Source organism: Heliconius melpomene, chromosome 3, assembly GCF_056956725.1.
Source record: "Heliconius melpomene rosina isolate 202511_hmr_F chromosome 3, ASM5695672v1, whole genome shotgun sequence".
In the NCBI taxonomy this organism is placed as follows: domain Eukaryota; kingdom Metazoa; phylum Arthropoda; class Insecta; order Lepidoptera; family Nymphalidae; genus Heliconius; species Heliconius melpomene.
The window spans coordinates 336,424-351,136 of record NC_140391.1 but is presented as its reverse complement, the minus strand read 5'-3'; the positions used below and the strand labels follow the sequence as shown (position 1 = coordinate 351,136).

The 14,713-nt window shown below is 31.6% G+C and overlaps 1 protein-coding gene across 5 annotated transcripts in view; it reads left to right on the top strand.

The window, feature by feature from the left end:
- Nucleotides 1-14,713, top strand: part of LOC146539746 (uncharacterized) — a 313,384-nt gene that overhangs the window by 24,702 nt on the left and 273,969 nt on the right. The window contains exon 1 of one of the 5 annotated variants that reach the window (XM_085207302.1): nt 8,839-8,969. The exons of 3 other annotated variants lie outside the window; for them this stretch is intronic. The gene's annotated coding sequence lies outside the window, so the exon portion shown is untranslated. Of the gene's footprint in view, nt 1-8,838; nt 8,970-14,713 lie in introns of those variants that run through there. One more of the 5 variants, XM_085207306.1, reaches the window with a different exon arrangement.

Sequence of the window (14,713 nt, the reverse complement as noted above, 5' to 3'; positions counted from 1 at the left end):
GGTAACAAAATAAAGCGCGTTGAGTTCCGCTATGTTCCACAACTTCCATAATCTCGAAATAAGGGGCGAAGCGGAGAATAATCTCTTAGTACCAGGTTTTCTCTGCCTATCCTATCCTAATACTGATGTACCTATACAGGAAGCGTGAAGCGAAAAAAAATCACAAAAACAAAATTACAATATGTTTTATAAAAAAAAACATTTATATATCAGAGGCACGCATAAGAATACAGAATAAAGAAGGCACTTACACAAGAGGCGGTGATCATGTTTTAAAAGCTTTCACACTCATATTGTGTTCCGTACATCGAGTTTGACTCGGGTCTAAGAGTTTCCCTTAACTTACCGTCGAGTGGAATAACTTTTCCGCTACATTACGTTAAACGGCACTATTTGACGAGAGCATCTCAACTGTAGTGAAACCGGAAAAATCCAGTTTCATCCGGTCCAGACCACTTCTAACTGGTTGTATTTAAACTACAAATTCTATTGAGAGAAACATAAATAATCAATCTTTTTCTATCGAAAACTGAAATAAGTCACTAATTCTATTGGAGTAAAAGTTATATACCTATTTAAAATAAAAAATTAAAAGTTTACATTAAGAAATACCTCTTGCAATCTTTATAGTTCAAAAATTCATTTTATCTTCATATAGTATTTATAGTATAATAGGAATGTCAGAGGGAACCCAGTGTTGAAATTTAAATTTAAATTTGAGTTTGATTTCAGGAATCGAACCCACAACCATCGCGTTTACGGTCAGACACTGTCCCACTGCGCTACCTATTGTTAGCGGTAGTATTCATTATGAGTTTATAGTAAAAATGTGAATATGATTAATTAGAATGAAACGAAATGTGTTAGTTGTGTAAAGAGAAGTTGTTATGATATTATTATGACTGAAGATAAAAATATAAATGAAGTACTTTTATTAATATATAATTTTAAAATAAATATTGTCAATATAATTTAGTAATTTGACTTCAATTAAATATTTTTCTAAAGATTAAAAGATCACCGTTTTATGACATGTCCAAGTAAATGTTAAGCATTTTTATGGAATAAAGATATTTTGACTTTGACTTTGACTTTGTAATTTCGTTTAATAAAAACGCTAATCTTAATGTTTGTGTCCATTCTTCCCAAGAAAATAACTCATAGTAACTTCCTATAGTTTTAACAATATAATGTACAATCACTATCAAAAAATATTTAATTGAAGTCAAATTACTAAATTATATTGACAATATTTATTTTAAAATTATATATTAATAAAAGTACTTCATTTATATTTTTATCTTCAGTCATAATAATATCATAACAACTTCTCTTTATTTAAATACACAACTTACACATTTCGTTTCATTCTAATTAATCATATTCACATTTTTACTATAAACTCATAATGAATTCTACCGCTAACATTATTATATATTAATAAAAGTACTTCATTTATATTTTTATCTTCAGTCATAATAATATCATAACAACTTCTCTTTATTTAAATACACAACTTACACATTTCGTTTCATTCTAATTAATCATATTCACATTTTTACTATAAACTCATAATGAATTCTACCGCTAACATTATTATATATTAATAAAAGTACTTCATTTATATTTTTATCTTCAGTCATAATAATATCATAACAACTTCTCTTTATTTAAATACACAACTAACACATTTCGTTTCATTCTAATTAATCATATTCACATTTTTACTATAAACTCATAATGAATACTACCGCTAACACTATGCGCTACCGCCTTAAGCTTATTTTAAGTTCTATTGTAAACAAACATATATTTACAAACACGTACATGTCGTATGTATAATAAGAAGAAAACAACAGCGTAAGTTACTTTAGTACTGTAAGAGGAAATTGTACGAGTCCTATCAACAGTGAACTTGATTAAATGGCGGTCGAATCGTTAGGACTCCACCAAAATTTGTTTCTACCCTCAATCAGTTTGTGAAGCTTGTGATACACCTAAACAAATAGCTATAGCAAAAAAACAATAACTTGAAGATAACAATTTGTTTTCTATCGAATACAAGGGTTATAAATTCAAATTTTATTGATGACTATTTTCAGCTTTTTACTCAATTTTGAGATATTGCTCTTAGGTGGCAGAACTCAACGCCGTGGTTTGTCAAGTCAATATAATTCATTCTCCCGAGTGAAGATCGATAAACAAATAAACTAAACTTTTAAAAATAAATAATGTTTAAATTTCAAACGTCTATTTAGCATTTGAGGGCAACGTAATTCACGAGCGTTAAATTTTATTGCCCAAGATAATCTTTACTTAACCATTTATCAGATTCGAATTTTATAGCTTCCATAAAAGGGAACTCAGTCTTAATAATATAAAGGGGCTCAGAATAAAAGTATAATTTAGTACAAAGGTTTATTCGTTCGTCCACTGCTACGTCTCAGACTAGACTGTCATACAAATTAAAAACACTTTACAAGAAGCCTTAGACAATTATGTTTTTAAGCGGGTAGATAACAATATGACTCACTGACAAATATTGACAAGTCTCGACAAGTATACAAAATAATGTCTATACAATTATATGTAACTTATATAAACTCTAACAATCATTATTGTCAAATTTAGTTCTTTTATAGTATTTTGTTTTTTTAGCGTTAGCCATATACCACGGCAGGCAGAGAGACGCTCCGTCCCCCGCGCACCGCACTATTTTCAAGTGGTGGACTTCAGCACCGCGCTTTATCTGGGACCAAAGTGTAGAGATAAAAGTAATTCATTCTGCCGAGTGGAATTAGGCCCATGAAATAAAGAAAATTAACACATATTACCTAATACTAATTCAGCATAAAGAAAATATTTAAATTTAAATATTTTCGAACTTAAAGTTTACTGGGAAATGGAAATGGGAATTCACGACTAAAATATACCACCTTTTCAAATATGTTTATTTTAATTTCCTGCTGTATCTCGCACATAGCAAGGCAGGTAGCCCTCTACCCAACCTAGTGTTAAGATATTCTTTGGGCCAAATTACCAGACATTGCGTGCCACGTTTCATCTCCTTACCAAAACGACGAAATAAAGATAATTAGTTCCCTCAAGTGGGAATCGAGCCCACTACAGTTGCGTGTACATATTGATGTTGATATGCATGATATTCGTATAAATTGAAATCAAAATATGTAAATAAACGATTATACCGAACGATGAACGAGGACTGTTCATTGTAAATTACAATCTGTTCCAATAAATTGTAATTTATTGAAATTTAGCTAAAACCATTTACATACAAATGATTTAGTTTAATATATGTATCAGTGAAAACTTAATAAATAATTTGAATTAAAATTCTAATGGTTCATAATATGGAGAACGAAGCGTCTGTACTAGGTTTCCTCTGCCTCCCATGCTTCTAAAAAAATGTCTTAATATACCTTTTTTTTACACCAACGCGGCATAATTGAATATAATCTGCAAATGTCACGTCTTTTGTATTTTTTAAAATAAATTATTGTTTTAGATAGTCCATTTATCGAGGAAGATCACCTTAAGCATTTAGATATCAAAGACATTTAGAATGAGCGTGTGTATGTATATTTGACCACGCAGGTGAAGCCATGAGTAAAAGCTACAAAATAAAATAACCAACCAATTAATTGTCCTACCCCCATAACATATGTGTGATATATATATATATATATCATATGAAATTCCCCAAACAATCATTGCATTATAAAATTGAACGAATATATCTATATTTAGTATTGAGGGCGATTGTCAGCATAAATAAACTTGTACGCAGATTTGGAAGTCCCCATTGATTTATAAATTTAAGCTCTTCAAATTGTATAGGAAATGTAGAATAAAGTAATCAGAGTTTTTAAATATTGAATATAAATTTATTTTTTTAGGCTCACATACCAGGGCAGGGAACTTGGGACCTAGTGTCAAGACACTCCGTTCCTATCAGCCTGTTGAGTGGCCGAACTCAACTTTGCCTGGTTTCTAGAGCTAATGAAAATAATAAATATTTTATTTTCTCGAATGGGAATAGAACCCATAACATAAATATTTTACTTCATACTCCATATGTCAACATAATTATGTTTATAATTAATAAAAAATAATCGTCTGTTACTGAGTGATAGACATATAGACAACGTACAGATGAAACTTATAAAGTAAAAATTTGATATATGTATATACGTAGGTGAGTAGGAAGAATATACGACAAGTACTAAGAAAATATTTCTCAAAATTCGTATTTTTTAAGTTTTACAATTAAAATTACAAGCGGCGATCAGATATTTATAAAAAATAAAATGTTCATTACTCGTAGTATTATGAAAATAAATTAGCAAATACCCAATTCTACTTCACACGTTATAAACGTTGGTTGTTTGAAAAACGTTCGTTGCAGAAGAACCATTGGTGGATGATAGGGCTGTGCGAAATATACACCGTCCGAACCATCGACGACGACCGACGATCCGTTGAAACGTCGTGTTGTTCTATAGGGCTATACCTTAAACACGAAATTACGACAAATCGATAAACCAATACTTACACAAATGAGAGACATATCAAATATAAATTACATAATATTCTTACGTAGGAAACATTTCACTGAACATTTATGTATAAATATTTGTTTTTAGATTTACAATTAAAATAATATCAAATGCTTCTCAGTTGTGAAAAACCTACACACATCAATATCAATATACTTACAATTTCAAATTTATATGTTATTTAACAATGTGCCACCCCTATAGAATGGGCAATGACAATACCAAAATTACCGGTCGTCGCTTAGACTATTTATGTTCGTATATTTTGAGTGGAATGTTTGATTGCGTTCGTTATGACACTCGGTTGGCTCAATTATTACGGTTGGAACGACACAGAATGGGCATGGGGGATTTACCTATGAAAAGCTTTCATTTTTGGTTTTTTTTTGCATTTAGTAGAAGTAAATAGGAACACCCTAGTGTTAAGACACTCCGCTCTTCAAAATCCGATGAGCGGCAGAACATTTCACTGCGTGTTTTAAATAAATTGGGGGGAGGAGGAGAAGGGGAATATTGGTTCTATGTAGTCATGTTATTTACGTAAAATAATCTCATGAGCCATGTATGAATATTATTAAACAATTTTTTCCAATATGCGGAATTAAACTTTAATTTTATTTGAATATTTTATAAATAGCATTCGTCTTGCTCAATGATAATAAATTATGTAGCGGGAATTCGTAAAATGTCCCTAAAGAGATGTTTACAACATTAATATGTTGTAATAAATAATTTTACCGTACCTTGATAGGAGCATATATATGGCTTCAGTCAGGGCGCGTCGACTGACGACGTCTCCAGGAGGCGCGGGTTCAAATACCGCTGTGTTCCAATTTTTAAACGTGTTCTAAAAAAATAACTTTCTTTTATTTTGGTTGGATGTACATTCGATGGTATTTTTTGTCTTTTTGCATAAAAGTATATGCAGTTCAATATTTTGCGGTTACTTCCACCTACTAAAAGTATTTTGGTTATTGGTTATCGACATTCTATTTTTAATGTATGTATGTAACCACCAAATCTACAAGCAGGGTACGCAGAGTACGTACTCCATTCTCCATCAACCGCTGTTTCTAGTCGCACGTTTGTGCCCCTGCACTAGACGGCCTTAAGTATCCTAAGGTATAAATTATACTTCATTTTTTTTGTATGTTTATATGTAGATATAAGTAAACACAAAAATAAACAGTAACACAAAGTAGTTCTATAAGGGACATAATATCTAAGGAAAATCAAATTCGACCCCATGGGACCGTGCCCGTCTTGCCGCACCCCCACAGGGCTATGGGGCGGAAGGGACGGGTGTTAATTATGCACATCATTACATATAACCTAATTAATTCCTTGAGTAATTGTTTGGATTGAGCTTACTTTATAGATTGAACGTTGAACTGGAATACAGTGTTTATATTTATAAGATACGATAAGGCTACATTAATTTTCTATATTGTGTATTTTTTTGGTTTTGGTTTAGTTACCAGTGTGAAAAAATCGGTAAAGTTCTAAACAGACTCGCCTACTGTCCCACCCTTACAACAACTTATAAAAATACTATTTATAGGAAATGAACCGCAAATATAAATTTGTTACTAATTTTTTCTATGAAATATCTATAATATTCCACTTTTTTCACTTTATTTGTATTGTAAGTTCTCATGTCGTGCCAAGTTTCATAACGGAGACATAGAGGGTAACAAGGGTTTTTTCTGTGCTTTAAGGTACGTTAGTACTATTCTCCGACAATTCTGTAGTTAAATTCGAAAATACAACCAAATTCTTTATATAAAAAAAAAAATCGTTCTGTGCATCCAATTAAAATATATCTAAATGAAAATCTAAAGCCGATGCCATCTAAAATAACATATGCCAAAATCCAAAATTAAGGGTGAAATATTAGAAAATCAAACGGAATCCCGCGGGATTCGACCCGATATCTTTCATTGCGGGATTTATGGAGTGGAAGGGACGTAGTGAATTTCCTGCATCATTTGCTAGTGGCGTCCTTGTAATTGACAAATTGGGGGCGAAACAGAACATCATCTTAATTGAATGTACGTACGAGTATGTATGGACTATTGATTGGCCTTATAGTTTAGTTTTTAAAAAATAATATTTCGGTAGCGAGCATTTATAAAATATACAGATTCTTAGAAATTTAGCATCTCAACATAAATAATTCGTTAACTAGTCTACACAAATTGATAAACATTTAAAAATACGTTCATTATTCCTTTCCGCGACATTATGTTATGTTCCTCCACTTAATACATTTTTAATACAAACAACAAATGTTAATACCTACAGTATACAGTATACAGTATTTGCGTAAGAATATTCTAGTCGCAATATCATTTCAGAGCTTAAAATTAAATCCTGCAAACACACATAGTCCCCGTATTAACGATGTATCCACAGGGGAGGAGGAGGTAACGTAATATTTTCGAATTACCCCCCATCCCCCCTCCCCCCCCCCTCGCCCGTAATCAGAGTACTTTGGGGACCCTCCCTTGCTCGATAAACGAAATAGCTAAAAAATATATATGTAGGAGCATAGCGGCCTTGGCTGTCACTATTCATTTGTGGGCGTTGTAGCAACATACTTATATTCTACAATGTCTTATTTACTCGTTTACATAAAAGTTTTACAATAAATCTCACAAGATTAACAAAATTACAATAGATTAGGAGCCAATAAGTTAGTTGGTGAACATTTCACGCCATAGCTGTCAACCATGACAACTGCTCTTACTTTTTTATATTAGTATAGATATAAAACAAAATATGTCATACAATTTATTCAATTTCACAATATCCTAACGAGTTCAAAGTAAAGCGTCATAAATCTAGAAACAGTGTTTGCGAGTTGGCTCGTGTTTGTAGTAATTAAAGGCGAATTATAAATTTGCTTATCTGTGTTACATTTACAACGCCGTGTTTCATGTTCCGGGGACGTGCGCAGATTATTTTTATATAGAGCATTCAGATGCAAATCTATTCTAATATTATATTATATTATAAAGCTGAACAGTTTGTATGGTGAACAAACTAATGTCAGAAACTAGTACTAGTGTAGTAGTAGTGTTAAGACGTTTCGTTCTCTACTTTCCACCCCCCACCGCGTTACAGTCGCACCCCTGTGACCCCGCGCCACGACGGCCTCAAAGACAAAAAAATATTATAGATATTTTCTTTTAAGCAATTTATTGATTTTGTTAATATATTTTTCAATTGATAATCAATTTTATTTACTTTTTATTTACTCTATGCATATATTATTACAAATGAAATACAATTTAGATTACTATCTAGAATTGAATATATTAGGTGTTGCCAATTTCATGTATCTTATATATCAAAATATATAAGGTACACACCATAGCAATAATTATATTTATTGCAGATTTGATTAAATTATATTGAATTTTGAATGGAAAGCTATAATAAATAAATTATAGCTTTACGCAGTATTCCGCACATAGCATGCAGAAGCTTTGTGTATTGGGTAGCGGAAATAAAAGCCGCGCTCTGGCTCGTTACCAGAGCAAGGAATTAATTAACTCCCTAAGTAGGAATAGAACCCACAATGTAACGATTCATACCCCAATTAAAATGTGTAGGTAAATAATATAATAATATTAAATAAAAAAGATAATAATTTATTTATAATATATAAATATCTATATATATTTATAAAAGGACTTGTCCTCACTGACTGAGGTAAGACGCACTAAGAAGGGATTTTGAAAAATTTTAACCGTAAAGGGGTGAAATAGGGGTTGAAAGTTTGTATGGAAAAAAATTTAAATCAACACCGATCTTTACAAAATTTGAAATTCAGACTCTTAAAAATATTTCATTGAACACGTGTTTCATGGTTTTCTAGAATTCACCCCCTAATAAATAAGCAAGCGAAGCTGCGCGCGTCCGCTAGTAATTTATAAAATTATTTAATTTATACTTAACGATAAATGCAATTTCATAAATAATACTTTAGTTCAGTTATTTTATTCTGGGTTCCGTTCACAAGTCGTATTAAAGTGACGTAATATACCGTAGGTAAAACACGTAAATATAAAATATATTTATTAAAATAATTTAATAATTATAAGTTATCATTGTGTATTTTAATTTAAAAGAAATAATAACATAATTAATATTATTAATATTGCAAAATATCATGTTGGATGAATAAGCTAGTGTCAACGTCAAAACCAAAGAAAAAATAGGAAAGAAAGAGGAGACAAGATGGCGGACGCGTTTTGTGATATTCAAAAATGTTTAGAGAAATTTTAATTTATAATTAATATATATTTAGTGACATTTTATATATAAAAAAACATGTGAGTTAGTGAATATAATAGTGATATAAGTATTCGAGGCTGGTAAGATGAGGTATGTAAAATTACTTTTTTAATAATACGTGGAATGCTTGCTGCCATCTTGTTTAGATTCGTGTGTATGAATCGTAAAATTAAAGTTATAGGTTTGGTAAATTATATTTATTTATTTAATGTTTATACATATTCGTAAATGTTAAAGATATTACTGTAAAAGGAAATAATATGTATAAATATGATATAAAGATTATTATTATATCAATATACGTATTTACAATTTATAAATATCTAAAATATCATATAATATTCGTTGTCTATTCAATGTCTGACAAAGGTTATCTGTCGATATATTTAATTAAAATATATAAAAACTAGTGGGCCCGGACGCGGCTACGCCCGCTTGTACTATACGATTATTTATTAAATATATTTATGAAATTATTTTCGGTTTTCAATAGAATTTGTAAGAAAATATAAGCCTAAATAATTAAAATAAGTTAAGAAAGAATAATAAGTGGAGATTTATTATTAGAAAAAATATCTGAGTAACCGAAATGAACAAACAAAAGAAGTAAAAGTAACTAAAGGAAATTCTTAATATTAGAAAAAGTACCCAAAGATTGCTGTGCGCGCGTACTAAACATTTTTCTATATTAAATTATTAATAATTTTTGCGAACAATATTAAATAAAATCCCAAATGATTAAAATTACGATATTTTAAGTGTATAACATCGGTATAGATAACCAAACTGAGATAAATTAATTATAAGCAGCAAATAATTAAATAAAAATTCGAAAATATATAAAAATTTACAAAACCATCAAAGTCATCTGCCCGTTCGCGTCGGTCATACTCATACTATGCCGCCCGAAGGCTAGCTCATTTCGAATTAGTGACATGTCCTTAATTATTTATTAGAATGTTACACAGTAAACTATAATTTCAGTCTAGATAAAATGCTAAAAGTGATTATTATATTTATTTTCATAAGAATGAATAAAAGAATTTAAAATCAAATTAAAGAAATCATCTAATTTTTGTTAATGTATACAAATCTATATCTATGGTATAAACCAACGCGGCGCGCGCCATGTACGCGTTAAGCAAACTCATTTTGGGTGACGTTTTCTTACAAATCGTTGCTTAGCAACGGCGGTTGTTATAAACATAGCGGAATAAATTGCATGTCAAATTAATAAATATTTTATTATACTAATATATATCGACAATATTACAAATATAAGAAAAAAAAGTATCAAAGTATGTTCATCCCGGTATCCTCATGTATCTCTATATGTGTATTTTATCACAATAGAATTAGCGGTTTGGCCCTGATTGCGTAAAAGACAGACAGACAGACAGACAGACAGACAGACAGACAGACAGAGTTACTTTCGAATTTATAATATAGGTATGGATATTAGACGGTAACAAATAAATAAAATACACAGCAGAGTAGGCAGAGTTCCCATTAAGACACTAGGTCCCCATAAATAGTAAATATTCTTGAAAATTGCAATACAAACTGTATAACAATACGTTTAATATAGCCTTTACGTCGACTATTTACGTTATCGTCGAGGGAGTTTTCAAGTAATTGCCTCATGTCTTATTCATGTACTATACATATACACCGGAAACAGCGTGTGATCTTTTAATTTGTTTATTCATGGAATATATGTTAGATTATTATATTATTATACTATTGAGTAAGTTTACCTAAAACGTCTATCCGTATAGTCTAATATATAGTTATGACTATATGCATACTCTCTAACTTGAAAGAGAGGACCTTCTCCTTTACTTTTTCCTTTTCAATAGTTGTTCAATGTTTTCTTATGATCGTGGTGTCATAAAGTAGTAAAATTATCGTTCGTAAATTACAGCAGCAGCACACAGCTAGTTATTGTTTAAGTTAAAAAATGGTTAAAGGTGGCTATTGGTATACAATACGTCTAGACCTACTGCAGTTATCTCTCAATAACTCTGGATTCAAGTGAAGATCATTTATCAGTCTGGCTTTAGTATGGTTATGGATGCTGAATAGTAAATATTCAGTGATTTATTTTTACTGGCATTTTCCGCATTAAATACGATAAAAAGAGTTAATCTAGTGTCAGTGTTCGTTCCCTACTTTCTGCTCAACGCCTAAGTGGCAAAACCCAACTCGCTCCATGTCTTTTTAGCACAGCGAGGAAATAAACAAATACTAACCCGAATTAGTTTAACTTTTTTTCGATTATCAGGTTAATGCTGTGAGCTTTATTGGCTTTAACAACCACACCGGGTGGGTAGGTAAGAGTATACTGTGCCTAAAAAATTTGCAAAGACCTACTACTTGGCTACTTGAGAGAAGCGCTGTGCGCTACGGCTTCGTATAGTAAATGTGCTGGGAATTATTCTTATTTTTCTCATTTCTTGTAAACAACACTAACAAGAATTTAGTGCTAAGGCACTTAATTTCTAACAAAATATTTCAAAAACTCCATTTCAAAAGTTAAGTAAAGCTACACACTTGTAACAGGAGTTAAAGGCCTCGCTGTTACGAGAGAAAAGTTTCACAATGATAATAAAACAAGAATTATAACGCTGAAGTTACCGCTCCGCTCTGCTCACAGTTACCTTGCATACATAAGCGCTTATTTATAAACCGCTCTTCTGTCTAAGATCGACCTTGACATGACGTTGTCACAGATATAGGTTTCGCCTCTTAATACGCAACATTTCAAAATTGGGTGGGACGCGATGACCGTCTAGTGTTAAGACACTCTGTCTCAACACTAGCTTCTGTCTTTGATAGAATAGAAAAAAAACAAGATTTTATAATAAAAAAAATGATAGCAGCAATTTATTTTATATGAGTGTTATTACAGTCATCAAAAAGCAATCTTGCCGGCAACATTTGAATATAAACGACGTTTCAGTACGTGTCTGTAATATGAATGCCTAATACGAGTCCATTTAGTATTAATTGCGTTAAACTAGAGATCAAAAATGTTTATAATGAAATATTGTTTAGACGCCATCTTAATAAGCGAGGCGTGGCTTATTTGTGATGGTTACGGATTCAAATTTCTCTCGTAGGATTTTCTAATATTCTCTATTTAGTTTTTGATTTACAATCTAAAAATTTAAAAAGTAATTTGATCGGAAAACAAAATGTCTTCAGAGATCCTTTTGTTTTTTTTACTGTAAGCGCTACAGTTGTGAGCTCGATTCTCAACGGAGGAATGAAAAATTTGATAGTTTTATTTGATCGCTCTATTAACGAGGCAGAGCTTTGCGTTAAATTGGAGTGGTAGACCACTTAATATGAATTGTCTCAAGAATTCGGCGGAAAGTGAAAAACGTAGTATCTTAAAACCAAGTTTCTGTGAACCTGTCCACTGAAGCTAAAAACAAAGATTAATTCTTCCGAATAGAGACCATATTTATTACCATAGTGTGTACAGGACGACATTTCACAGCGCCACGACAGCCCCTCTATAAATATTTTGAAGCAAACAAAACAAGCCCAATTTCACAAAAAAAGAAACAATTTGAATCGCAATAATACAAATAAGTTAGCTAAGCTACACCAGCGACAGCATTGTTTGCGTCGCATATCTGCACTCGCGCGTACCCACCTCGTCCACCTCGCCCACCTCGCCCACCTCGCGAGATAACGAGGCTTAATTACGAGCGGCTTCGTTAGCGGATAACGGCGAAGATGGCATTACGCCGGACTCGCTCGACACAGAGTACGCGGTTGTAGACCAGATGTGGTTATGAGGAAAGCTCTTTTAAAGATAGGTTTAGGTTAATTGTTATGTTGTTATAACATGGCGTAATTAAACGTCGCATTTTGTCTACAATATTGGAGAAATGAAAATAATTTAAACATGATCATTGCCCTAAATTTCTATCGAATTAACAAATACCACATTTACAGTCACACAGCATGTAACCATAAACACGAGGGTAGTGGATTCAGTTTCAAGTTTCAGCTCGAAGGAATGAATTATTTTCCTTTCCTTCCTCTGTTAACAAAACAGCGCGGCGTTGAATTACTCCACTCAACACGGAATGTCTCGAAAATTGTACGGGAAGTAGGAAACTTACTATCTTACCTCTGGTTTACTTCTGCCTATCCTAAAAAAAGAAAAAAATATATATAGGTATATATTGCTAATCTTTGCCATTTCAGTGTATACCTAATAATTAGCAAGAAAGCTCGAACACTACACCAAATAAGCCAGACAAACCAACAAATTTAACACATTCAATCAAATTACTTTTATTAAAAGGTCAATAAGAGTTGTTTTTGCTTAATTCGAGACAAAAAAGCTTTTGTTTAAGCTCTCTTCGTAACCTTTAGCTTAATTATGGTTTTATCTGCTTTCTAAATGTCATTTGAACAGTTGTATGCAGTTTATATCAACATTGCCTTATATGGATTTACTGTGTTGGAATTGCAGTGAAAGATAACTATGATTCATTCATTTCGTATTTCAGTAATATGAATCATAAGGTATCGAAATTTTATAATATTTAAGAAAAAAAAATTAACAAATTAAATAAATTTGATTTGTTGTGTGTTTTAAACAGTTATTTTTAGCTTGACTTCTAAAGAACCATAAATGGTTTAAATCTAGTAATTGAAATATTACCCTCTTCCTGTAAATGACACTAAACTTGGTAATTACCCTTTATTATTTATTTATATTTAGATATTGAAAATATTCTTCTGTAAATAATAATTGACGGGGGGTAGCATCTAACTATAAAGGCAATGGTTAATTGGTATGTCTCTCCACTCTGATATGAATTGGCGGAGTTAAATTCTGCTACACATCACGCAGTATCTTGAATAAGGACAATAACAGAGTACCTTGCTACATGCAGGACAAAAGCTAAAATATCGTACTTATTAAACGAATCGTACTTAATAAACGAATCGTACTTATTAAATGAACGAACATGAAAATGACAATAGGACACTTCCTCAAGTGAGGATCGAACACAAGACCGTCGTGCTTACAATCAGAAGCTGTGCTGCTTCGGTATGACGTTGACAGTTACGAGAGCTATATAACTGCGGCAAATAAAAGTTGCCGCTTCTTTAAAATTTAAAAAAATTAATTTAAAATTTAAAATTTAATTCCAGAACATTAAAAAAGTTTTTATCAAATTTCCATAAGAAATGAAGTCGTTAAACGATTTTTCTCCTTACAAAGACTATTTAGATTAAAAATGTTAATGATTGTAAATTTTAATTATCTTTATATATACGAGGCCGTCGTAGCGCAGGAGAACATGCGAGTAACGCGACTGTTGCGGGTTCGATTCCCACTTGGTGGGTATGAAACTTTTAATGTTTTAATTTCCTCATTCTGGTAACGAGGCAAAGCGCGGCGTTGTTGGTTTCCGTAAGAGAGGATTCTGCGAAATTCACACTGATATTAAAAAAAAAATGATTTTACGTTTTGTAGTTCAAGCAAACGAACTTGCAGCTACAAACAATACTTCAATAAATAAAAAAATAAATAAATACTTGTTTTTTTTTCTATTTTATTGTATGATTTATTCAACACAGAATGACTTACCAGTAAACTATATCTACTGGACACTTTATAATACTCTTAAAATATAAAGAGTCAATTGCATTTCCTCACACTGACAAGAAGTAAAAAAGCGTAGTATTGCGTTGCCGTGCCACTCACCTCGCTCGAAAATTGAGTACGTGGAAAACGGAGTGTCTCCACACTATATTAGATATAGAACGTGAAGCCAAAACAAAAGATTAAGCATAATAAA